Source organism: Mus musculus, chromosome 19, assembly GCF_000001635.26.
Source record: "Mus musculus strain C57BL/6J chromosome 19, GRCm38.p6 C57BL/6J".
NCBI lineage: Eukaryota > Metazoa > Chordata > Mammalia > Rodentia > Muridae > Mus > Mus musculus.
The window spans coordinates 53,068,139-53,095,545 of record NC_000085.6 but is presented as its reverse complement, the minus strand read 5'-3'; the positions used below and the strand labels follow the sequence as shown (position 1 = coordinate 53,095,545).

The following is a 27,407-nucleotide window of genomic DNA, read 5'->3' as shown; positions in this document are numbered from 1 at the left end:
ATATGTATGCATGCATGTATGTATGTATGTATGTTAGTGTGTGTGTGTATGTGTATATGTGTGTGTATAATTTTTTAGAAGCTCCTTAAGAGAATAAATGGTTTTGTGGGAACTCTCAAGTGTTTCTGAAAGGTATGAGAGGATCTTATCAACAGGTACACTAATTGATTAATGATGATTATTGTGTTAACTTAAAAAAATTCTGTTGTATGAAATGTGATCATTTAGATTGCAGCCTGAATAAAATGAGTTTAGTCAATGATAAGGTACCAAGGTTGTTTTTTTTTTGTTGTTGTTGTTGTTGTTATAACGGAATGAACCATGCTAATGTTAAGATGTCAGCATTTGAAAAGGGGGCATACAGGAAACTCTACATTACCTTTGTAACTTTCTGTAGATGAAAATCATTCCAAAATGAAAAAAGGGCTTATTGAAATAATGCTTACACCTTCCTAAGGTCCGATTCTCTAAGAACCCCTAGTGACAATAAAAGCTATTTATCAACTGATACTCCTGTTGGCACAATGCCCTAGATGTGCTATACAGTAGGTGTGGTTATTATCCTCATAATCATTATCTTCACAGTTTCCACTCAGGCTCAGCATGATTAAGCAACTTGCCCGCAGATGTGCTGATGATAGCTGCCAGAATCAGGACTGTCTCACCTCAGAGCCTCCACAGCCTTGCCTCTCTGAGCCTCCATTTTTTTTTTTTTTTTGTGGGGAGCCTTCAGATTGACACCCGACTTTCAGCGGAATCGACAAGACATGCAACCTGGACAGTTTGCATGGGCTGGAGAGTTGGCTCAGTGGTTGGGAGCACTGGCTGCTCTTGTAGAGGCCTGACTTTGAATCCCAGCACTTGTGTCTCTACCTCCAGAGGATCTGACTTCTTGCTTCCATAGGCACCTGAATTCATATGTTCATGTCCAATATAAACACATAACTCAAACGAAAGATGAATCTTGAAGAGGAAGAGGACAAGGAGACAGAGGGCTGAGAGAGCTCTGCCTTCCAAGGAGAGTGGACTACTTTAAGCTCTCAGCCACAGACCATTTCCCCTCGGCTTCTGTCCTCTTTACCCGTCATGTGCTCACTGTTCACTTTGGTCTTAGGTCTGATGACTAGTCTTGCTTAGCACTGTCCACTGGGCTTTCCCCCAATCACTTACTCAGAAATGAGTAGCATACTGCAACATGGGGCAAGCATGGTACATTGACTCGGAATCCAGAAAGCCATCTCTATCTGCAGATGGAATTATGTATCAGTTATGGGAATTCTGTATCAGTGCCCTTGGAGAATTTGAATACAAACTAAGTGATAGTGATATTTAGATATCTGTAATGGCCTGACGGGTGTGCATTCATGTGCACACTCACCCACACTCACACATATACATAAATACACACATATTTGCTAGCTGCAAACCAGAGCCCCAAAGTAGATTTAAAATTTTTCCAGTCTATGAAATATTAATGATACATCCCTCTAATACTAATAATCAGCAATAATTTAATAAGTATACATTATATAATAATACATAATTATATAATAGACAATATAGTTTATATATTATACAGTACATTATATAATAAATAAAAGTAGCACCGAGCATCAATTCTGAGTTTGAATCCTAGTTCCATTATGAGATAAGATGCTGCTTTCTCTGAGTCAGTTTCCCTTGGCTAAAGTGAGAATGAAGCAGGAACAGACACTCCCCTGCTGCGGTCGTAAAGGTTAGATGATGAGCACCTGAAGCCTTGAACCTGAGGGATTATTGCAGGCAGAGAAATGACCCAGAGCTGGGCCACTTAAGATAAGGCAGCAGGGTTCCTTGCCTGGAGGGGTTAATAAGGACTCCGCCACAGAGCCCAGGGGAATGTTGTAGGCAAAACTAGAATCAGAGGGAGGGTGGTGCCTGGCCAACAGTGAGAAGGTTGTAGTCAGAGGCCAGTAGTAGGCATCGAATCTCCTGGCACTGGAATTACAGTTGGTTGTGAACCATCTGATAAAGATGCTTGGAACCAAACCCATATCTTAGAACAGCAGCAAGTTCATTTCCTCCCCCCCCCCCCCACCTCCGGCAGATCTCATTCTATAGCCCTGGCTATCTGTCACTATGTAGACATTCCAGAGAGCCCTTGAACTTACAGACATCTTTCTTCTACCTCCAGCAAGGGCTACTAATCAGTGAATAACTTCTCTAGCTCCTCCTCTTCTTCTAACTTTTTCTTTTGTGTGTGTGATAATTATCAAGTGGAAAAGGTACAGTGTTTAGATATGTAAGAAAAATGAACTATGGTTTCAGACTCTCTAGAAGTTTGGATCCAGTCTGACTGGCCAAGTCTGGCTGTGGTGAGTTTTAATTCTCACCTCTTCGTGGTTTGTTCTCTGCTGGTGGTGACCCCTGGAGGGACCACACAACAAAACCAGGGCCTCATGCATGCTAACGAATACTCTACCCACCGAGCTACATCCAAGGCTTGAAGCTTTCTTGAAGCTAGGTACCATGTGCTTCAATATCAAAGCAAGCAGAGATTCTTAGTGACAAAAGCTGTTGGGCAAGCAAAAGAAAAGGAGGAAGAGGAGGGGGAGAAGGAGGAGGAAGAGATGGAGGAGGAGGAAGAGGAAGAAGAGGTAAAGAAGGAGGAGGAGGAGGAGGAGGAGGAAGAGATAATCCTTTGGAGCTAAAGCAACAGCTCAGCAGTTAAGAGCATTTTCTGCTCTTGCAAGGGTCCACGTTCAATTCCCAGCACCTATGTGGCAGCTTACAACCACCTACAGCTCCAGTTTCAGGGACTCTGGCACCTTCTTCTGACCTACACAGGGTCACAAATGCATACATATAGGCCAAGCACCCACAAAATAAAAATAAATTTAGTACAGACTTAGCTGACTCCATAGGGAAGTACCGTCCAGGCTGTAAAACTCAGCATGCGGACAGCACCGCCTGCCAAAATGAAAACAAAGGCCCGAGCCATCCAAGCCCACAGTTACAGGAAAGTCTCGGAATGCACTAACCTTGCTCTTTGGCTTCTCTGGTTCTGCTTGTGGCTAACTGTTCTTGTTAACTGAAGTGTGTCAAATCAGGGTCAGTATGCAAGCATTCAGCTGGCCTGCCCTCAGGGGCCTAGCAATTGCTTAAGAAGTGGCCCACTGTGTGTACTGCATATAAAAGGACCTGCCCGCCACTCAGTCAGCAGCTCTCTGTCTATCCTCCTTCCTGTTTCCCCACTGCCCTTGAAGTCCTCTCTCAGCCCTCATGGCTCTGCTCCCATCTGTCTGTCTGTCTGTCTACATGTCCACTTGCCTGCCTCTATCCCTTCCCAGGTCCTCACTCTTCTCCCCTCCTCATAACCCCAAATTTACACCATGTCCGATGCATGACATAATTTCTCAGCGGGCACGCCTTGGTGTGGGCCCGATAAGGATACCCCCTGGCGCACTATATTTCAAAAACAATAGTGACATTTTTTTGTGTGCTTAAAAGCTCGCTCTGACAAAGGGTCAGTGCTACACTGGGACACCAAACACTCAGGGGAGTTGTTGACCGGCTGGTAAAGACTTTCTATTGGCTTAAACCGATGTTCAAGAAGTGTTCTCTGGTGAATGCCCCCCAACAAAAGTTGTGTGAAAGATTCTTTTGAATCCTCTGTCTGTAATTTCTGAACACTATAAAGAGCTCAGCTATACTCTCTCAAAAACTCCATTTCTTTCTCATAAACAGTAGAAGCCCAAGGCTTGTAGTAGGCGTCTGAAGGGAGGGAAGCTACTGGGCCCCATAGACATTGTTTTCCCCGCACATGCAGACCTATGATAACGTCACCATCATTTAGCACGCACAAGAGAGTTTCAATAAAACTAGCCACAACAGATGACTTGTACTCTCATCGTGTGATTGTTCTCTCGCATCTTCTCTTTCTCTTTCTCCCTCTGTGATATGAACGCAGCATGCAATACGGATCATGCTGGACAAATGAGTGGCTCCCTCCATGGGCAAGGAAGACAGAGCAGGATAGTTCAAGACTCCACCCTTGTCTTCAGAATGGCAATTTAAAATGTATTCTACGCTCGCGATGCTGTTCCTGTGATTCTCACGGAAGCGCCTCCTCCCTCATCTTCTAAGCACCCTTTCTCACAGTCAATAAATCCCTCTCTTCCTTACTTCTCTTTGATTCTGTCTCAAACAAACCCAAGGAAGCCCAGCTTGGTGGCACACATTCTGGTTGTAGAAACAGGAGGATATCTGTGAGTTCCAGGCCAGCCTGGTCTACAGAGGGAGTTTGAGTAGGAATCTTGTAGTGTAGTGCTTCTTTTAGTCTCTTCACAAATGGACGGATGAATGAATGAATGAATGAATGAATGAATAAATTAATGAAAGCTGCAGCCAGGCCTCAGAGACCCAAGCGGGCGATGTAAGAGAATACCTGAGCAAAGCTACGAACAGAGAGAACTTGACTGATAAAGATCGCCCTGTTTGGTCGGGCAGTCACAAGTGCTGGGTCCCTCCACCCTTGTCATAGGAACTGTGAGTCTTCAGACTAGAGCGGATAGGTGTTTGAGGCAAGTGACTGAAAGGAACCAAAGAAAAGACAATATGTACTGAGGTCACTTTGCTCCTGACATCCTGGCATCCCTGCCTGTGGTTAGCTGCAGGAGGATGCTCAGGCACTCGCTGCTGTATTCACATACTCATGCGCACCTGCTGCCTTGAACAGTGTCTCATCCCTGTTTGCATGCGTTCCAGAAAATCTGGGGCAATGAGATAGGTAGTCTCTAAGCTCCAGCCCTGGGTTGCCCAGAGGAGCCCTTATGGACTTTTGTACTAGAACTCCATGGTGCCATCTGCTTGGCTCTCATTTTAAACTAGAGGCCTTAGACCTGGTGACAGATAGAGACCCATCACTGCCGGGATGGCGACTCTGCTGTGTCTAGCGCTCAGCTGCTGAAGCCCATTGTGTCAGAAGAGTATGTACAGCACCCTGCGGGCCTTCCTAGCTGGGGATGCCGTCCTGAGATGGCGTAGAGTCAGTCACTGATTGTATTTTCTTCCTCGGGTTGGTTGTTAATCCGGGATCTAACTGGTCCCTGGCCCTTTGTATTAAATGTAGCCCCTCAGCATCGCGGCCAAACAGCTTGGAGAGCAGCAGGAATGCATCCAGCAACAGCTCGCCTTTGAGCCTCAAGGGTAAGAAGGCTCCTGCTATTCTTACAGCGCAGAGGCTTCGTAACACGGCAGGAGAAATTCTCTGGTGCAGCCATGGGCCACACACCAGGGTTTCCGGCACAGGCCAAGGAGCTTTGAACAGATTAGGGCTCAGGTCTTCCTTTTCCCTGCCTGCCCCGAGGATGTGGGTAAGTCACAGATGTACAGCTATGTAGAATAGGGACAGGGACCGATGTTGCTTCCCACTTGAAATCATGAACAAATCCGATTCGTTTTTTGAAGAGGAGGTTTTTTTGTTTGTTTGTTTTTGTTGTTTTTTGTTTGTTTGTTTGTTTTGAGACAGGGTTCCTCTGTATAGCCCTGGCTGTCCTGGAACTCACTCTGTAGACCAGGCTGGCCTCGAACTCAGAAATCCACCTGCCTCTGCCTCCCAAGTGCTGGGATGAAAGGCGTGTGCCACCACTGCCCGGCTCGGAAGAGGAATTTTGTATCCCAGGCTGGTCCTCAGCTGACCCTATAGCCGAGACCAGAGTGGCACCATGCCAGTCTGTGTGATGTTGGGAGTCTGACCCAGGTCTCCCCGCATGTTAACCAAGCACTCTGTTAACTGAAGTATGTCCCCAGACCAGATCTGATTAACAGAAATTTTAAATTTTAAGAGTTTTTATTTCGTGGTCTGTTTACATGTTTAGTCCCCCTTGCGAGTTATTCCTGCATTTGAAGAGTACATATGCTGTCAAGTGACCTTATAGCTTGAGACTAAACGAATCAAGATGTTTCTTCTAGCCTTCTACATGATTGCCCCCTGCATGTAGTGGGTGCTAAGTGAACTTATATCATGTGACTGAGTGAGAGCTAATGAGTGTGCCAGGGTTGGTGATTTAATTATCACTGCCTGCTTCAGCAGCACCTGTACTGTCACTGGAACAATGCAGAAGAGCTAGGCATGGCTCCTGTGCAAGGGTGACACGCACGCTGATGGAGCCATAAAGTGCCCTGTGTCTCTACCGTCCCGCTGTAAACCTTGCACCTCAGTACACACATACTTTCTTATCTTCTGTGACACAAAACTGTTGTTAGTCCCAGATGGTGCACTTTTTTTTTTCTTTTTAAGAGTAAATAAATAAGATTAGGGATGTAGCTCAATTGATTAAGTGTTGGCTCGGCATGAATTCAGTCTGCAGTACTGCACACACTATGTGCATGACTGGAATCCCAGCACCTAGGAGGTCACGGCAGGAGGATCAGGAGGTCAAGGTTGCCAGCAAGTTTGTTTTTTTGTTTTTTTGTTTTTTGTTTTTTGTTGTTGTTTTGGTTTTCTGAGACAGGGTTTCTCTGTATAACCCTGGCTGTCCTGGAACTCACTCTGTAGACCATGCTGGTCTTGAACTCAGAAATCCACCTGCCTCTGCCTCCCGAGTGCTGGGATTAAAGGCGTGTGCCACTACTCCCGGCTGCCAGCAAGTTTTAAGCCATCCTGGACAACATGAGACCCAGATGTTTCTCTTTTTGACCCAGCACTTGAGAGGCAGAGAAGCAGAGAGGCAGAGAGGCAGAGAGGCAGAGAGGCAGAGAGGCAGAGAGGCAGAGAGGCAGACGCAGACGAAGAGGCAGGCCAGCCTGGTCTACAGAGTGAGTTCCAGGACAGTCAGGACCACACAGAGAAACCCTGTCTCGAAAAACAAAACAAAAACAAACAAACAAACAAACAAACAAACAAAAAAGATTGCACTGTTTGGAACATGAATTGACCCATCACAGGTACCTTCTAGCCAAACAGGCCAAATCAAATGCTCTGAAGTGAAATGCTACCTCCCATACAAAGAGTGGTTTTTAAATGTAATTTATTTGCCTGTACACTCAGAGGTTTCTTTTGTTTAAAGACTGAGAACTTGGGGACAAGAACTGTTGGAGAAGTGAGAGAGACTTCCCTCATACTCAATGAGGGAGTTATTGTATGTATATCTTGAGTTTTGTACAGGGAGTATTACATATTAAAATTCTAAAATGAATATATTGAACAGTAAATGCCTGACAAACAATACATGATACCTTTAGAAAGATGTAACTTTGCCAAATGTGGTGGCATATGACTTTAATCCCAGCTCTCGGGAAGTAGAGGCAGGGCTGACAGTTGGAGACCCGCTGGGTCTACAGAGTGAGTTCCAGGGCAGCCAAGGTTACATAGAGAAACCATGTCTTGAAAACCAGGGGTGTGGGAGGGAAGAAGAAGGAAAGAAAGAAAAAAAAGAGAGAAAGAGAAAGACAAAGAAAGCATTTCTCCAGCAGTAGATCATACACAGGGAAGCCTAGTCTGTCTGGTAGAAAGAGGAAGATGGGGGCTGAGCAGTTCTCACCCTGACGGATGCTCCCTATCTTGGCTGCTGTTCAGAATTATTTGGGTAGTTCATTAGGCTCGCATCTTCTTAGAACTGTGCCAAAACCTGAGTTTTGAACAAATGCCCTGAGGGTTCTCTTGCACCAGGAACGACTCTTTGAGAAACACGAAAAGCTTGCCCGGGGTATCCTTCCAGAATGAGGATGGTGACAACGGTTTAAGAATCATGTGAGCTTTTCCTGAAAAAGAAGAAGAAAAAGGGCCTCAGATCAGTGACAGTCAAGTCAAACACAACAGTCCCCTCCCCGGACACACCAGGGGTCAAACAGGATGTGTCTCAGATGGAGTCTGCTAATGCAAACAAGATCTGGGGAGAAATAGCAATTTTTCCTTTTCGTTCTGAACCCTCCCTCAGTCAGCCGAGTTCCGGAAACAGTCCTGATTAGAGCATAATTGATTTGGGCCCAGAAAGCAGAGCAGCCGGGCCCACAACCCGCCTTCCCGTTCTGAGCAAGCTGTGCAGGCATTATCCGACTCTTCAGGCATCAAAAACAACGCGACAGTACACAGGCTAACAGGGTGCAACCTAAGGGCGGTTGTGTAGTGGCGGTCACATTGTGCCAACTGCGCAGTAGAGGGATGGTCCGGCATTTCTACCCAGCCCCCAACGAGAGCAAAGGCCCGCCAGGCTTTTTGTTGTTATATAAACACCGCCTTTGGTCGCACAGGATCTGGGGTCCTTTGCCGGTCAGAAAATGCTGATTGTGTAGTACTTTCAAAGCTGAATCACTTATTCTAGTTTAAACAAGGATTTCTAAACACTTTGCGCACACCAGAGAGTGACTTTAATTCAAATTTATCAGGGATTGAGAAGACCAACCAAATAAACAAGAAAACCCCAGTCTTCCCAGAACTCGGAGAGGAAATGAATGAAGTCAGTGAGGGAAGGCTGGCAGCAGAGAGGTTTCTGGGACGGCGTGCTGGACGCTTCCCTACTGTAGCACTGGCTGAGTGGATACTGCGATACTGCGCTGACCAGCAAGAGGGTCATCAGACAGCCGGTACTAACTGGTTTGCTGAAACAGCTTTTAGAGTCACACCATCAGCTCTTCTCCCGAACCTAAAACGTTTGCAGAGCCCAGTTCTCACGATCTGGTCACCCAGAGAATAGCGAGAGAACTATAGCAATTGTATTACCCCCATCTGTCCCTTGTGAGTTTACAGGAAAGCATTAATATCTTGTCATGAAATACTCAACTGTGGAAGAAGCTATTGCTTGGCTCCAGCTGGTTTTGTTTTGAATGTTTTCTGTCTCAATGTTCTTTGCAGACCTTGAGCTAGTATCGCTCATGCCTTAAAAGTAATTAAGGGGTTGGTGAGATGGCTCTATGGGTAGCAACGGCATTGCTGGACATGGCTGGTGTTCAGTCCCTGTGTGCTAGATTTGTGTCAACTTGACCCAAGTTAGAGCCATCTTGAAAGGACCTCAGTTGAAAAAAAAATGTGCTGTGAGCAAGCTTCTGAGACAGGGGATAGAGGGGCTCACAATAGAGTGTTGGCTAGACTAGAACTCACTATATAGACCTACCTGCATGGAACTCATGGGATCCACATGCCTGTGCCTCCCAATAGCTGGGGTTAAAAGCATGTGCCACCATGCCTGGTTCATGATGCATTTTTCTTGATTGATATTGATGTAGACATGGGTCTATACCACAGTAGGTTGTGCCGCCTCTGATAGGTGGTCCTGGATGGTATAAGAAGCCAGGCTGAGCAAGCCATGGGGAGCAAAACAGTAAGCAACACTCTTTCATGGCCTGCATGTGCATCAGATCCTGCCTCCAGGTTCCTGTCCTGCTGGAGTTCTTGCTCTGGCTTCCCTGGAAGATGGTCTGTGATGTGGTCACATAAGAGAAACTCTTTCTTCTCTGAGTTCTTATGGTCATGGTGTTTTATCACAGCAATAGAAAACCCCAAACAGAAATTGGTACCAGAATGTGTGGTATTACTGTGACAGACCCAGCCACGTTTGGGGAGAACTGTAGCGTGTTTGGGGAGAAAGCCTTTGAGTTTTCAGAGCTCAATGAAGCAAGAAAGTATTTAACTATTTATTTTTTACTTTTATTTTTACAAGAACCTACAGATGAGTCCTTGGGTATTTTAGAGAGACTTTGGATCTTGTTTCTGTCTTAGATTTTTTTGAGACATGGTCTAACTATATAGTGTTTGCTGGCCTGAAGTTTGCTATGTAGACCTGGCTGTCCTCAAACTAATAGAAATCTACCTGCCTCTGCCTCCTCAGTCAGGAATAAAGGTGTTCACCAGCATAGCTGGTAGTACTTTGGGGTTTTAGCCACATATTTCTAACATATAGGTAAAGCATAGCTCACTGGGAATAGGCATTGTGAATAATTATTAATCATCTAAGCACCATGCTACTATTATGACTGTTAGTTTTATCTTACAGATTCCATTATAGGAGCCAAGATATGGGTCAGAACAATTAGGTGTACCTGAGCCTGGATCCCAGCACACATATCAGGTGGCTCAGAAGTGCCTATAGCTCTACTTCCAGAGGATCAATATAGCACCCCTACCCACCAAACACATAACCTCCCACACACATTTAATTAAAAGTAAAATAGATCTTAAAAAATAGAGTAGAGAGACTAACACTCTTTAAGCTAGATATTCATGCACGTATGGCCCAACCCCAGCCACCAGTACATCACCACCTTCCCCCGGTGAGCATCCGATCTATAGCTCTCACATAAGTGGATTTTTTAAAAAAATCAAAAACACCCGACTACTATCATACATACAATTAAAATTACTTACTCAGTATAAACCTGCTTGCAGTCATTTGTGGAATTTTCATCTTACAGAAAGTTCTGATGGTTAAAATCTAGCATTCTCTGTAGTGTTACAAGAGCTGTGTGCCCCTCCTCCCTAAGCTCCCTTCAAAGGCAGTGGGTAGGGGTGGGGGTGGGGGGCTCAGAATCAGATTCGCACAAGTTCTTTCAAGTACTTGGGGCTGAACTCATGTGTCAAAACCTCCCTGGCTTTGGAGTTGGGGTTGGCTTCTCCATGACTGTTGACTTTGGTCTGGATGTTTACCCATTCATTTTTCAGACCTCCAGTCGATTGTTTATCTTGGCCATCCTTTTCCAGCCTGGGACTTCCCACACCCTGCCATCTGGCACCCTCTCTGGTTTCATTCCCACAGTCCTAGCTCGGAGCAGAAACCTCAGCGGAAACTCAGATGTAGCAAAAAGCCCCCAAGGACCGTGCCCCTGGTTCAGTGCCCCCGTCCTTCATGGGGAGAGAAGGAAGTGGGAGGAACTTTTGGAACGTTTTGGAGGTTTTAATACCAAAATTTTATTCGATGGATAGGCCAATTCTCAGTATCTCAGTGCCCTGGTAAATGTGTCTCATGGTAAGTTTGAAAATAATATGCCATCACAGATACCAGATGCCAGAATATACCCAGTATCTCCCGTTTGTTCTTTCTTTTTGCCTTTCAATTCGATGGCTGAAATTTCAGCTTATATCTTTAGACCTGAAATTGCTTTAGTCAAGATTACAACAACAACAAAAACCAAACAAACAAAAACCAACCAATCAACCAAACACCCCAAGACCAAACTGTGAGAACTGAAGGTTTTATTTGAATTCTGGTGATGACGATTTCTTGAGTTAAACCTGTGCAGATAGAAGCAACAAATCACATCCTGCTCGCCATATCTGAAGAAAACGCTCTGCTTTCTTCTGTCCATAGCAGTCTCCCGTGTGCTTGAATGGTAAATGTCCCCCACAGGCTCATGTTGGAACAGCTGGTCCCCAGCTGGTGGTGCTCTTTTGGAAGTGTGCGTAGCCATTAGGAAGTGGAACTCCTCTGGAGAAAGCAGGCCACTGAGGAAGGCTTGAAGGTTTTATGTCCATGCCGTGTTTCCTGTCTACTCTCTGCTTGCTGACTGTGGAGACGATATTGACAACTGCCTTGCATCTGCGGCCATGCTTTCCCTGCTGTGATGGACTGAACCCTGCAAAGCCCAAGACAAAATTAACAGTTCCCTCCTGGTATTGCCTCTTATCAGGTCACAGCAACCAGAAAGGTAACTAAGACATCCCCTGACTGCCAAGCTTGTAGACCTTTGACGGCTAGACTACTCAAGCCAAAGAGGCTGTCTCGGTTTTCACAAGAGCATTGTCCTCTACATTGCCACCGCCTGAGGATTTAGTGTGCGCTGAACACTACAACAGGCCCAGAGTATAACCCCACATTTAATCTTTATCCATAATTCCAGGAGGAAAAGCTATTATCATCATCATTTTATAAATTAGGAGAGAGCATGCAAAGCCTAATGTCTGAGCTGGAGAGATGGCTCCGCGGTCGTTAAGAGAATATACTACCTTCTGGAAGGTCTGAGTTCAATTCCTAATACCCACATCAGATGTCTCACAATTGTCCGTAACTCCAGTTCCATGGGAATCCAATGTCTCTGCTTATACTCACGAGTACATAGCAACAAACAGACACCCAAACCCAACCCAAACAAACAAACAACTCCCCCCACCCCCTGAATCAAAAAGCCAACCAAACAAAAATCCCAAGGTCATAGGGATAGCTAGTGACTTTGCTGGGCCATATGTCTCAAAGTGCCTCACGCTGACCTTAAACTATATTACCTGCCACCCACAACAGGTGGCTCAAAACAACCTGCAATTATATTTCCGGGGACCCAGCACTCTCCTCTAGCTTCCATGGTCACCTACAAACATATAGCATACAACACACCTTCTTCTGGCATCCTGCATACTTCTAATATATACTTATACAGAGAAACACACATACACACAAACCAAAAATAAAATCAATCTTAAAAACCAGTCCTGTCCTGTCTTGCTTTGCCAACAGCAGGTTCATGTTCATGATAGCTTTGCTTGTTTGAGCTCTGACCTAATTGGTGTGAAGTGTTTATCGTGGTAGCTGTTTCGGGCATCTCAGCCATTATTGCTGTCGCTGTGGTCAGTTTTCATTTATGGTATCGTCCAGAACTGACTTCGCCTGCATGCTGGTGAAGAATATCAGGTGCAGAAGCCTGGGTGGGAGACTGGCCTTCCTGCTGCAGATTTATCAAATAAACACGAGACTCAACTCTTGAGACACGGGCCTCCGTTTTTTGTTGTTTATCTAAAATTCCAACTTGACAAGTCACCCTGTACTCTATCCACAACCTTAGACTAGGGACTTAGCAACCAGGAGAGAGCTTAGCACAATGGAGCAAGCACAGCTAAGTCCCCTGTGAAGTCTTAGGGTGGCCATTGTCAGCATAGCTGCGGTTCTGAGCAGGGAGGGCCCAGGGAATCGGACAACCAGAGTCTCAAAGAGGCTAGGAGACATCTCTTACGAAGATGTACAAGGATGAGTGATCCTTTCAAAGGTGTCTCGGCAACTGCAAGGACTGATGGTAGAGGTGACAGAGCCAATGAGTTCTATAGTGTCCTTAATGGAAACAACGTCACAAGACAGAGCAGACAGGAAGAAATGAAACCTCTTCAAGTCTGTGTGGAAGGGTAGGAAACCCATATGAACTCTTTATAGCATCAACCACATTGGCTTACGTAGAGCCCAGTTCCTGAAAGGATATTGTACTCTGTCTCCAGGTAGAAGAAAAAGAGCAACTCTAACTTCCAGAGAAGTGGATAAGCTGTGTTGATAAGGCGTGCTGAGAAATAAGAAATGTCTGCGTTTTTGTTGTAGGAAAGAAAAAAAGTCTGTAGCCAGTCTCGAGAGAGGCTGCCTTGGGACGAGGGCATGGCTTTTCCACTCCGCCACCATCCCGGCACCGAGCAGAGCATCACTCCATGCCTGTAGGTTTTAAGCACTGGGCATACCTGCCATATCTTGGTTCTCACAGTGTTCGTAGTTTGCATGACGACTCTAATCATACAAGAGAAAACAGTGTCTCCTCTGGTCACTTACAGCAGGTTACCCAGCTAGCAAGCTCAGGGCTAGGATTCAGATCCAGGTAGGATTTCAAATCTCACTCAGAGATCCTTCTTCCAACATCCTGACTTGAGTCATCCTGACTTGAGTTACTTTTCTGCCGGCCCCTTTTTGCTTGGTCCGTTTTATTTAGAGTTTGAGACAGGGTTTCCGTGGCGCTCTGAATATCCAGGGACTCCATATGTGGACCAGGCAGGCCTCAAGCTTGCTGTGACTCTCTTGCCTCTGCCTTCCCAGTGCTGGGATTAAGGATATGTGCCAGTGCACCTGGCTCTGCTTGATGACATTTATAAAGGAAATGCTCCTGCGGTCCTCTGTTCAAGAACTAGTGATGATCCCGGCTCTCAGGTGGAGGATATATTCTGGCTACCAGGCCTTCCTTCCAGCATGGGGATGAAGATGGGTCATGCTGTAGAGCATTTATATTTCCCACACCAGTCTAAGGTCCTTGGGAAGGCACCCCTCCTCCATGCTCTCCGTATCTTTCCTTCAAGAGCCTTACAGCATACTCATTCAGTCTGGGTTAGTAGCCTTCAAGGATCCACCTCTCCCTAGCAACTGGTGTCTCTATCAAAGAGAGAAGGGGGAAGGAAAATGCATATAATTAAAAGAACTTTCCAGGTGCAGAGAACAAAATCCAGATGAACTACACTGGGGGAGGGGAGAGGGGGAGACCCTGGCACTTGCAGAAGCTAGGAGGAGTGGGAAGAGGGAAAGCTGCTTCCAGCCACCAAGAGCTAAAGAGTGAAGTCAAAGGGCTGGAAAAAACAACCCATTTAATTTATTGGGCTGTGTTTTTCCAGCAGCGGTGGGATGGAGCTGCGATTGCCTCCTGCAGGGATTTGTGACCTCATTCTTGCTCCCTCTCCCCTCCCAGTGCCAGCTACAGGGTTTCCCCCTTATGGCTGACATATGGTTTCGCAGGAAGTGCGAAATCCCAGGAATGAGTAGGGGTTCAGGTTTCAGACTCTGGGGAGACTCAGGTGAGCTACAAGGAATGGCCTTTGTTACCCATTAAACACAGAGTTGAAAATGCAGAGTGCAGTGACCGCTTGGTCTGGAATGAAGTGATTAGTTCCCCAGAAACTCCCATCGGTTCCCCAGGCAACAACATCAATGTGCTGTTGATAGAAAAACCAGGAATAAGAAATTGGCTAAAATTACACATTTTTCTGCTTTTTTTTTCCCCTCTCTTTTTAAGAGTTCCTTACCAACACCAATATAAAACAAAACAATTCTAAACAACACACACATTAAAACCGACCCTCCTTCTCCAGCCTCTGACTCACCTTTGCTTTACAGTTACTGCTGTGTAAATATTGTTGCTCTTGCGACGATAAGAAAGAGAAGGGTGGGTCAACCCTGGGTGTGGCACACACACCTGTGCTGGTGCTCAGAAGGCTGAAGCAAAGGGTAGAGAGTAGAAGGCAATTCTGGACCACTGAGATGAGTTCAAGGCTAGCCTGACCTATGCAGTAAGACTGGTCAATAGTAAACAAACTCAATGAATAAGTAAACCCCATTCCTAGTTGCACAAAGTATAGGAAAATTTGTGGCAGTTGTGGGCTAATAGCCTTACCCTGAGTGGGTCAATCCTAGGGGTAAATGGGGCAGAATTTCTATAAGCTTTGGACCTCGAATTAGCATGAAATCTTTATGAAAAGCAGTTAGGGTTAAAAACTGCCTTCGGCTGCCTTGGCTCTGCTGAATTTCTGCACTGACTGAATACGGTCCTGGTTTCACGTGCTTAGTTTTACCTTATTGGACTTTGGGCTGCGAGCACGCACGTGCCAAGCTAAAGGAGGATGGCCGGCATCCTGCTCTATCGAGCACCACCTGCGTCTCTTGAGCAGAGTCTGCAACCTGCAGCCAGGCTGGTAGCTGGAAAACTCCAGTAATCCTCCTGCCTCTGTCTACCACTGCTAGGGTTACAGGTGACCACGAAGCCACACCTGGCTTTTTATGTGGCTTTGGGGGATTTGAAATTAGGTCCTTCCTTATGCTTGTTTATCAAACGCTCTTACCCACTGAACCGCCTACTCAGCTCAATAATGATTCATTGAGAGGGAGGGACGTCGTGAGGTCGTCTTAAAAGTTTTATGTGCTGTGCTTTCTGATCTAAAAACCTCTTTCCCCTACCCTTCTCACCAAGGCAGGTGGGAATTCCCTTGTTTAGCCTGAGAATACGAGGTTCAGAGCCAGACTGGTCCTCCTCATATATCAGGTCAGTGTAAGAGGCCACTGCCTATAAGAAGCATCATTATCTTCAGCATCGATAAGAAAGACACAAAGCTGCATGGTCAAGTATGACGTAATGGTAATGTGCCATCAACCGTAGGGGACATCCCAATCTCAAAGACATTAAAATCTTCTGGGCATCGTGGCTCGAGCCTTTAGTTCCAGCAGAGGCGGGCAGATCTCTGAGATCAAGGTCAGCTTGATCTACAGAGTGAGTTCCAGGACAGCCAGGGATACGTAGAGAAACCCTGTCTCGAAATACAACTACAGAAGGATGTTAAAATCCGACAAACGAGATTTGTCTTCCCACGTGAATACTAAGGTATTTGTGTAGGGGACCTGAGTCTCTAGCGGAACCTCTCTTTGCTTCACCCTCCATTAAAAAACTGGTAACAGTCGTGGGACCTACCTCCTAAAGCCTTTGTGATGAGACAGTGAGCTAGGTCACGGCAAACACCCCAAACATTCCGCACGCAGCACATAAGTGTCCACGCAACTGTTCACTACACACTAGTCAATTCCACAGACACTTGCTCCATTGAGGATAGAGGTTTTCCTGGTTGCTATTCTTTCTCTGGTGAGGAGAACCGGGCAGTAACACCTAAACATGGCAGAGCATGATTTCAGAGCAATAAGCACAGGGCGAATTGGAGGGTAGGAGTGGGTGGTGTAGATTGTCTTTTTGTGCGTTAGACTCTGGTGATCTCTTCAACTACACCCTGGCTTCCACTGAAAGGCACCAGACTGGCCTGGCGATTGTTCTCTTGTGGAAAGAGATTTGCATTGATGATGCACTTATGGGTTATTATTATTGCCAAATTTTGTGCTGCTCTAAGCATATCCTGGAAGCACCCCAGCCATAGGGGAATTCTGACCTCAGAGGCATGCTGGGAGTTGGGGGTGGGGTCAAGACAAACACCGCATGCTGTGCATAGCCAGATGGTTCTGCACAGCAAACTCTGTTATTTCATTCACAGAAAATCAGAAATAAGCTGAGTCCACCATGTTGGGCCCGAGGAATAAAAAAGTGAACAGCCCTGTCTTGATACGCAGCCCTGTCTTGGTGCCACCCAGTTTTTAAATAGACGAACAGAGGTACAACTGATTATTTCCAGAGCAATTGCTGGATGGATGTAGCCGGTTCAGAAACAACACAATAGGGCAAGGCTCTGGGTCCACATCTGCTTCCCAGTCTGTTGGAAACCTTTGAGTTTTGTTGTTGTGTTTAGCCCTCTACTATCCCTAACGTCCTCGTGAGGCTGTTGAAGAAATAAATATTGGGATGATGAGAATGTCATCTAGCTGGCACTCATTTAAAGGCACATGGTGCCTGTTTACAGCCAACCAAATCTGATCGAAGAAGCTGCAGGGGGGTTGGCACACTGGAGCTCTCCAGGCCCAGATACAGAGTTTGAAAAAACTCAGAACTGCAGTTTAAATACTACAGCTTCTCTCTCTCTCTCTCTCTCTCTCTCTCTCTCTCTCTCTCTCTCTCTCTCTCCTACTGTTACTTCTCATCCTTGTTCAGTATTAGATTTCTCATCTACAGAGTACCTTTCTAGCTCCAAGTCTCTGTAAATCAGTAACTTAGTAATCATTTAAATGTCATACAGTTTTCTGTCAGTCATCTGCACTGGGCTGAGTTGTGGTCACACTTGTTTAAACGCCTCTGTGAAGGCACTTTGTAGATACAGTTCATTGACTTTAAATTTAGACTCATTGACTTTAAATAAAGCAGTTTGTTTTTGCTGGTGATATTATTATTATTATTATTATTATTATTATTATTATTAATTTTCACCTAGTTAACTGAAGTCCTTTAGAGCAAAGACTAAGATTTCCTGGAAAGGAAGGAACTCTGTCTTAACACTTGAGAAACTCTGCTGGAGTTAAAAATCTAATTTGCTAGCTAACTCTTATCAATTTCAGACCGAAGTCAGAAATGCCAGCTCTAACTTGAGTGTGCAGCTTGCTGGCCTGCACTGAGTATTTGTCTGTCTGTCCTATAGCCACAAACAAAAAAACCCGACTCCCTCCCAAAAGCGGTTGCCTCATTTACGTAGTACGTGAGCATTCTGCCTGACTCTCTCAGCATCTGACCTGCTTTTCTAAACTTGCCTCACCCTCTCAGCTCAATTCAGCCTTGTGTTTTCTCATAGAGGACCATAGCTTAAACTTTCTTTTTGCCTCTGGATGCTATTTATTTTCCTAAATAAAACTTCCTCTGAGGTGCCTCTAACCTGAGATCCCATGGTTGACCCAGGGGGGCTTTGATGGGTCTGATGAGCTCCATCCAGGCATAGACAGCCACACACCCAGGGCTTCTGTGTTTTCCTACTTCATCTCTCAGAGCGTTCTTGCCCTACATACCTTAGCGAAGAAGCTACGTCCTTTACACGGCGTTCTCATGCTTTTACAAAGGGTTAAATCTCTTCTTCATGTCTCAGGGGACATTTAATTACAGGTGGATATGTTTGTTAATTAAAAGGGAGTGTGTATAATCTCCTTTTGCTTATTCAGAGGGCAATCTTTAAATGTAAGCATAGCCTCTTTCTTTCTCTCTCTTTCTCTCTCTGTCTCTGTCTCTCTCTCTGTCTCTGTCTCTCTCTCTTTCTGTCTCTCTCTCTGTGTCTCTCTCTCTGTCTGTCTCTCTCTCTGTCTCCTCTCTGTCTGTCTCTCTCTCTCTCCCTCCTCCCCCCACCCTTCTCTGTATGTGTACAGGGTAGGGGGGTGAAGTTATTTCACAGAAAATGTTTGCTAAGCTCTTAGAGAATCATGAAAGGACGCTGCCTGGCTAATGGCAGGAATTATTAGAAACATAGGCATTCCTACTCTTGGCTCTCCTCTAAAAGGCTCTTATCATGGACGAGTGTTTGCCTTTGTAAGGAGCATCTCAGAGGACGTCTGGAGCGCACAAGGACTTCAGTCGGTCGAAATCTAAAGGGTTCTCTCTACAGTCTCCCGGTCTGCGGTGTGTTTAAGCTATTTGGGTATTTTCCTCTCTCTTGTTCACTCTAGTGGAATCAGGCTGAGCCTCTGTTATATAACACCACCAGCTCCTGCAGTAATGAGCAGCTTCTAAGGAGGAGGCACCAGAGGGACAAAGCCACCTGGCCTCTGCCAGCCCTCCATACCCTGCCAGTACACCTGCAGCGAGCTCCCAGGCCTTGGCCTAAAAGAGGGGCTGCTTGTTAAGTTCCATTGCGTGAGATGACAGTGCCTTTCCAGGACAGGCTGGACTAAAAAAAAAATCTCTGCCTTTGTTTCTCTGGCCAAGTTTTATCCCGGGGACTTCGGGATCACCAAGCAGCTGCCTCGCTGAACCTGTGTCTCTTACTCTCGCCTCACCTGCTTTGGGAAACCTGATCAACTCAGACAGAGACGTGAAATATTTAGAGCTGGCTCTCAGCCATCCGTGTCTCAGAAAAGCTTGCAGGCAAGTGTCACGTGTTGGTTGCCTGTCTCTGTTGACTTGGCCATGGTTCATGTCAGACCCATTTCGGTATTAAATCAAGCTGGTTCCGTCTCTATGTCTTAATCATAAGAAGACTGTTTCTTACAGCGCCCGCTGTTGCTAGAGGGCGGGGTTTCACGTAGAGCCCTTTGTGACGAGACGGGAAACCCCAGTTTAAGTGGAGAAGGGCACATATTGGATCAACTAAATGAGAGGCTCGAGGCAGCTGGCTTCGGGTTCAAATGAGGTCAACAGGCTTCTCTTCAACTTTCTCGTTGCCTTCTGTGAGGTTGGCTTTCTTTTTAAGCGTCCAGCTGGTGGGCCCTAGGATGGTGCAGGACCGTAGCAGAAGCACCAGACTTTATAGGGAAGAGAAGATATGGTTGGCAGCTTTCTGTGAGGGCAACCTGTGATGAGTCAATTTTAAGGAAGAAAGGTTGCTTTTGGCTCATGGCTATAGTGGGTTCGACCCTTGGTATTTTGGCCGTCACGGGGGCCCGATGTAACACAAGTACATCCCGGTAGGGACTCATGATGGAAGAGCTGCCTACTTCACCCCTGCTAGGAAATGAAGGGGAAGGGAAGGCTCTCAATATCTCCTTCAAGCCTCCCAGTGTAGCTCCCTATACTAGGCTCTATTTCCTAAGAGTATCACTGCCTCCCAAGAGTACCAGAGACTGGTTCCTGTAATGCACAGGCCTTTGGAGGACTGTCAAGATACAAACTACAGCCAAGAGGTTGACAATTTTTGTTTTTCGTAAAGGTGCCAAATAGGAAATAGTTTAGGATTGGAGGATCATATGGCTTCTGTTGCAACTACTCAGTTCCACTGTATTAGCGTAAAAGCAGCCATAGATCATACGCAAATGAATGAGCATGGCTCTGTTTCAAGACACTTTTATTTACAAAAAACAGGCAGCGGGCCAGAAAGAGTCTGACCTCTGGAACTACAGAATTGTTGGTGGAAAAAGTGTGCTCAGCCAGGGACTAATATTTTTTTGGCTCCTCTCATAATTGGGAGAGATCACATGACTGAGTTAATGCCAGTGGGACACTAGTGGAAATAATGGGGACATTCTGGGGGCCAGAAGTTGTAGTCAGCAAATACAGTCCTTTATGTCCTCGTTACCTCCTGAAGGTGGGTATACAAGACGATGAACTTTCCCCAGGAAAGGTGTCACTGCGCAGACCGTGGAGTTGAGCTGCCAAGTGACCAAGAACACTTGCAGCACGGCGTTAGGCAACTGGCAAATAGATTTCCATTGTGTCTGAGTCATTGCACAACACAGATTAGGGTTGCTTATCTATCTTGAGTAATATAAAAGTGCGTGTATAAAAGGGAGTGAGAATATATACGATACTCCCCAAAGGGCGCTCAGGACTTGTACAATGGGAGAAGAAACAACTCAGAGTAGTGTGTTCAAAACAGAGTGCCTCAGCAAATTGCTACTCTGTAGCACCGAGTTACACATTGTTTCTCTCTGTATAAAATGGGGGGACTCAGGAGGAACACTTTGTCTTATCCAGTTAGACTTGGCTATACGAGTGAGCTATAGCTGAGAACATCTGAGCGGCTGTGATTGAAGCCACTTTCAGGCCAAGAAGCTGGTGTTTTCCGCCTTGATCGAAATCTTCTGCTGTTTGAATATCAAAAACGCTCTCGCTCTGGGCCCTAGGGGACAGTGCAGCCCCAGCATGCAGCCCCTGGGCTCTGCGTCATTACTTGGAGTATGATATGGGTATGGGTGTTTTTCCGGCATTTATATCGGTTTACCACTTGTATGTTTAGTGTCCTTGGAGGTCAGAGGAAGCACCCATTGGATCCCCTAGAACTGGAGGTATAGATGGTTGTGAGCCACCATGTGGGTGCTGGGAATTGAACTGGAGTTCTCTGGAAGAACGGCCAGTGCTCTTAACTGCGGAGCCATCTCTCCATCCATTACCCCATCTCCTTTTAAACCCCTCAAGTCCAACTTGTGCTACCCCGGAGCCCGGTGACATCCTACCGAAGGCTACACCCTTAAAGAATGCCGACTTCTCCTCTCCCAGTAGCCATGGATTTCTAAAAGCTCCTCGGAGCTTGCACAGGTCTTGTGCACCCTGTTGTAACGCAGTGAGTTATATGTGAAAGTACCCTGTTGTGTCTGGAAAGTGCTGTTATTTTGTAGCCACCCACCACCTCATAAACTCTTAGTTTTGAGCAATTGCCACATTTTGTATAGTTGTTGACATAGAGAGTCCACTTAACCACACTGCCAGCTGGTCTGTATTTCAGCCTCACTTTTCCTTGTTAGGTTTTATTGTTTGTTTGTTTGTTTGTTTGTTTGTTTGCTTTTCGAGACAGAGTTTCTCTATATAGCCCTGGCTGTCCTGGAACTCACTTTGTAGACCAGGCTGGCCTCGAATTCAGAAATCCTCCTGCCTCTGCCTCCTCAGTGCTGGGATTAAAGGCGTGTGCCACCACGCCCGGCTCCTTGTTAGGTTTAATATTTAAATCTCCAATCTAGGCTAGAGAGATGGTTCAGCAACTTACCAAATACTGCTCTTGCAAAGGACCTAGTTGTTCCAAGCACCCACATAGGCAGCTCAGGACAGCCTGGAACTCCTGCTCCAGGGGATCTAGCACCCTCTTCTGGCCTTCACAGACACTGCACTCAGATGCACAAACCTATACCCAGACCCACACCCGCACCTGTACCCACTCACATAGTTTTAAGAAATTGTGTTGATTTTTGGAACTGGAGAAGTATGGGATCTGCCTGCATGTGTGTGTGTGTGTGTGTGTGTGTGTGTGTGTGTGTGTGTGTGTGTGTGTGTATGTATGTATCCAATTTCCACAGCATCAACTGAAAATTTGAATGTGCAAATTTTCTAATGTATTTTTAGCACTTTGTTGAAAAGCAGCTGGCCCTAGATCTGTGCATTTACTTCTAGGCTGAGTTCTGTTGCGTTGGTCTAGGAGGGTCTGCTGAAGCTGTTAATTCAAAACCAACTATCTGTTTTTATGCACCCACATCCCACGGGGCTTATCTGTGCACAGTGAGGCTTATTGAAGTATTCCCTACAAAAGTCTATTTCTTTGTCTGAGTTGTTTTGGAAACCCAATATTTTCCACTTCCTTTACACTTCCAGCGACATTTTCTGTTCCCCCCAATAGTTTTCACTCATGCATAAAGACTGATATTCCACGTAGAGGACTTCCAGCCTTCACCTAAAGCAGTTCAGGTCGCTTTCTCCCTGTTTCAGGGGAAAATTAAAAAACTTGGAAGTTTTCCCTTTGTCTCAAGCAGAGTAATTTAACCCATTGCTGATGTCATGGGACATCACATTTTCTTCTGAAAAACTCTCTGAATAGATCATCAAGGTACTTTTCCATATAAAGAAAACTCCTTCCCTCACATGAATTCTGTTTTGGGCTGCTAATAGCATGGCTTTATAAAATATGTATTATGTAATATATACATATTTTTACAAGTACATAATCAAATGTGGCCATTTTAGACTTACAACACCAGCAGGGTTGTCAAATTCAGTTGTGTAAATTGTGTGCTATGTGACTCTAGAAGTCACGTTTACACTATAGATTATGCATCTGGAAATCTGTAAAGTTCCATAGTCCCCAACCTACATGGATGTGTGTTTTAGGTCTTTCTAGGCTTTCCCCACCATCTCACCAATTGTCTCTCGCTGGCCCAATTCCACATTCCTGGGGGAAAACATTTGGTCATCTGTTTGGGGTCAGTTGTCCACTCCTGTCCAATCAGATACGCTTGAGTTGGAAACATCTTATTACAGACACATGGATCCACACTCTGGCTTTCCTTGGGGAGCCCGTCGGGGAGAGGGAAGCAGAAAGTAGTTCTTGGGAGACTGAAGCACTTAGTTGCTGTTTAAGGTTTCTGCTCTGTGATCTCTGCAGAAGTCCACTATTCCCTAAATTCTCGAAGGAAGGTCTTGGTTCTAGACACCACCTATCCCTTACCTCCCCTTCTCTGTCGTCAGACATTGGTTAAGTGCCTTGAGTGTCTAATCATGAAGAAATGCAGGCTTGACTTCCAGGGCTCCCTCCCACATGCTCCCCTGTTTCCATAGAGATCACTTAAAACCTAGCTTAGGGACCGGCTTTCCACACCCATAGGTCTACCCTCCTCTTCTTTCTGCTCATAGCTTCTTTGGAATCCTGGGCTCATGGTCTCTGGCATTCTGTACCTGCTGTCTAGCCTTTTGTTGATGTGATTATTTTGGGTGTTCTCTGAATAGACGGAAGGAATCAGCCCTGATACCATTCCTTTCCCTTGCACCAGCCTGGCCTGGGTGGATATCTAAAACTCATTCTAATACCTTCCCCCTCCCCTTTCTCTCCAAACACGGTCTACCAGGCAAAACTATGGGGTTCCCAGTTTCAGAGAGACAGGAAAAGGAGTCTTATTTCTGAATTACTATGTGGAGGCAGGCATAACTGCCTGCCTGTTATGCAAATGGGAAACAGATTTCTATTGTGTCTGAATCATTATATAGCATGGATCTCTTTTTAACAGCAGATTATCATCCGAAGCAGTACAGAAACTGGTCTCTCAACAGGAATGGAAATGTGTGAAGATTAAAAAAAAATGTGAAAAGCCCAAACAGTTGGTGACAAAATGGGAGACGGAAAAACTTCGTAGACTGAAAAACTGGGGTGTCGTAGTGTGCAGTGACAGGGGTGGTCTGTCTTATCCTGGCTCTCTGCCATCACGTATAAGTCCAACCAGGCGTCTCAGGTATCTGCATTTCTAGAGTAAGCCCTTAGAAAGAGACAGAACCTCAGAATTTTCGTGTGCTTGAGTTCAGCTCTTTGCTGCTTGTGACAAATTATTACTACAAAAATGGTTGTCTTTGGCAGTAAGTTACTAGTATAAACTATAAAAGAAGAAAAATAGAGAATAAAAAGAGTCCCAAGATTTAGAAAAGCTTGTTGATTCTGGATCCCAAATTGGGATTAAAACAGGAAAACACACACACACAGACACACACACACACACACTCACACACACACAGACACACACACACACAGACACACACACACACACACACACACGAGAGGAGAAAGACTATTAAGAATTAAAGATTGCAGCTCATATCTGCAGCAAAGTTCAAATTAAGGTCAGAGCCTTTCCGCCCAACCTGATTGTTCTGCTGGTCTAAAGGTGGCTGCTGCTAGGTCCAAAGAAAGCTACTGAGACAAGACAGCAAATAATTTAGATTTCAGAACTAGCGCTAGGAAAAGACTTTGGGTGTGGTCACTGGCATTTGGAATTTGCTGGAAGCAAAGAAATGGGAAGGCTATTGTTACTGAGGGGATCTGTATTACAGATTCTAAGCTTAGAGGAATCATCTCTGATTGGCCAAACCTCTGCCTCTTGTTCTAAGTTTGTCTGAGCAGGAAGTAGGGTCTGGAGGCTGGACAGTCTCCATGACGGTCACTCCAGAAATGACCCACTGATAACGTCCCATTTATAATGAGTGGGGCTTAGAGAGTACAGTGGGAGACACTAAAGAAAGCCAGACAAGGAAAAAAATGATAAAGACTGTGTGATTGCATAATTGTAATCACCAAGTGAAATCTCATGATGAAATGGACATAGCTTATGGCACTACTGATATGTAACAAATTCTGATCTGTGGGAAGACTCAAATATGTTAGTCTCTGTCAGTGGTGTAGCTTGCTTATGACACTAACTGCCTTTATAGCCCAGGATGCTGCGTGTCCAAAGAAGATAGAATGGATCTTTAGCAAATGGAGTCCTTAATAAACAGTTGTGGGTCTATTACAGCTCTTCCGGACATAGCCCATTCCCACCCTTCTATCAGAAGGATACCACATTCATTCTCTCTATCTGCGGTACTTCTGCCCAGTCCCCGTGTCTAGCTCAAAGTCCAGAACACTAGACCGACCATAAGGATGTGTGCGTGTGTGTATGTGTGTGTGTGTGTGTTTCTCTATGTCTCTCTGTGTATGTGTTTCAGTGTGTCTCTGTGTATATATTTGTGCATGTGTCTCTCTGTGTATGTCTGTGTATGTGTTTCTCTCTGTTGGTGTGTGTGTCTCTGTCTGTCTCTGTCATTCTCTCTCCTCTTCCCACCTCTCTCTCTTTGTTTTTTTTTGTTGTTTTTGGTTTTTTTCGAGACAGGGTTTCTTTGTGTATCCCTGGCTGTCCTGGAACTCACTCTGTAGACCAGGCTGGCCTCGAACTCAGAAATCTGCCTGCCTCTGCCTCCCAAGTGCTGGGATTAAAGGTGTGCGCCACCACACCCGGCTTTATCTCTTTGTTTGTGTGTGTTGCAGTCAGAGGTTGGTGTGGACATTGCTTTCTACCTTTTATTTTTTGAAGATTCATTTACTATTATATCTAAGTACACTGTAGCTGTATTCAGATGTTCCAGAAGAGGGCGTCAGATCTCATTACGGATGGTTGTGAGCCACCATGTGGTTGCTGGGATTTGAACTCAGGACCTTTGGAAGAGCAGTCGGTGTTCTTAACCACTGAGCTATCTCTCCAGCCCCTCTACCTTATTTTTGAGACAGGGTGTTTTTGTGAACTCTAGCCAGCTCACTAGTTCCCTGATTAGCTAGATAGGCTACCCAGTAAAGTCCTGCATCTGCCTTCCCCTCCTCACTTGCTAAGGCTATCGATGCAAATGACTGCTCATGGATGCTTTATGTGGGGGCTGGGCTTATGTGGGGGCTGGGCACCTGAACTCAGATCCTTGCGTTTGTGTAGCAGGCACTTAATTGTCTAAGTCACCACCCAGCCCTTCATTCTTATCTTAATCATGAACATCTGCAGTACCCAGACCACACATCACACTTTTTTTTTTTAAAGATTTATTTATTTATTATATGTAAGTACACTTCAGACACTCCAGAAGAAGGAGTCAGATCTCGTTACGGATGGTTGTGAGCCACCATGTGGTTGCTGGGATTTGAACTCCTGACCTTCAGAAGAGCAGTCGGGTGCTCTTACCCACTGAGCCATCTCACCAGCCCCACACATCACACTTTCAATAGTTATGTTTGGTAGCAGAGATTTAGAAAACGGGAGAGGCCATATACCTAAGACAAAGAGAGACAAAGAGTCACAGCAGAGTCAGTGCCAGTGCTAGAGACTCTGCTGCTGCCCTGGAACCGGGTTATGGACCCATTGCAGCTGTTGAGAAGTCTGTACACAGCTGTGAAATGAGTGGGCTACCGGTAGCAAAACAAGGACGCTCAGCCTGGCCAACTGGATCAGTTTAACCAGGATGAGATGAAGTCCCCCTCACAGATTCCTTGACCATTTCTGTGGCAAAGATCATGGAGGCTTTTTGGCTGTGTCCACGGCAAGATGGCCAGCAGCCACTCATGTGACACATCTGAACAGTCTCTTTTATGGTTCAGGTGAGGGATTTCTCCTTCAATCTTTTTAAAATTTTATTTTATATAAAAGTTTATTTATTGTATTGCTATTATACTTGTGGTGTATGTGTGTGTATGTGAGTATGTATGTGTGTGTGTATGTGTATATATGTGTATGTGTGTGTGTATCTGTGTGTATATGTGGGTGTATGTGTGTGTATGTGTGTATGTGTATATATATTTGTGTATGTGTATGTGTGTGTGTGTGTAAGCACATGTGTGTTATGGCACACCAGTGCCACAGCACTTCTGCAGGGGTCAGAGGTGACTTTCAGGAGGTTGAGCTCTCCTTCCTCCTTGTGAAGGCAGGCGCTCTCTGTTTCTGCCGCTCTGTGCACTCCTGGCTAGTTGGATGCTCCTGTCTCTGCCTTCCATCTGGACATGGGAATGCTGGGATTACAGATGTGTATCACTACATCTGGCTTTTAAAATGCAGGTTCTTGGGTCTCTAAGTCAGATCATCAGGCTTATGTGGCAAGTGCTTTTACCAGCAGAGTCATTTGCCAAACCCTCATTTGTTGAGTTGTGTTTTTCCAAATTCAAGTACGTAGGTGTCATTCTAAGAACACCCCTTGTCTCCTCAAAGAGCATGTCTGCACTTAAGAGGTCAATGTTAACTTAGATAAGCAGTAAATAATGTTTGCATGCTCTGTGCACTATTCCTGCCATGCACTGCTATTAAAACATTTTCTATGCTTTATCAGAAGTCAGGTTTAGGTGTTGAGGAGATGGCTCAGTGGTTAAGAGCATTAGCTACATTTCAATT

At 45.5% G+C, this 27,407-nt stretch overlaps 3 long non-coding RNA genes across 5 annotated transcripts in view; 1 reads left to right on the top strand and 2 right to left on the bottom strand.

The window, feature by feature from the left end:
- The window catches only part of Gm30234, a 55,182-nt gene that overhangs the window by 10,352 nt on the left and 17,423 nt on the right, over window positions 1-27,407 (top strand). The window contains exon 1 of one of the 3 annotated variants that reach the window (XR_877904.1): window positions 19,400-19,495. The exons of the other annotated variants lie outside the window; for them this stretch is intronic. This is a non-coding gene — a long non-coding RNA (predicted gene, 30234). Of the gene's footprint in view, window positions 1-19,399; window positions 19,496-27,407 lie in introns of those variants that run through there. 3 annotated transcript variants of the gene reach the window in all.
- On the bottom strand, window positions 6,850-10,509 carry Gm41862. Its single transcript, XR_877903.1, has 3 exons — window positions 10,343-10,509; window positions 9,093-9,251; window positions 6,850-7,743 (listed from the first exon to the last, which is right to left on the bottom strand). It is a non-coding gene; the product is annotated as a predicted gene, 41862 (long non-coding RNA).
- Window positions 11,154-19,294, bottom strand: 1700054A03Rik (RIKEN cDNA 1700054A03 gene). Its single transcript, NR_045320.1, has 3 exons — window positions 19,101-19,294; window positions 16,162-16,353; window positions 11,154-11,547 (listed from the first exon to the last, which is right to left on the bottom strand). It is a non-coding gene; the product is annotated as an RIKEN cDNA 1700054A03 gene (long non-coding RNA).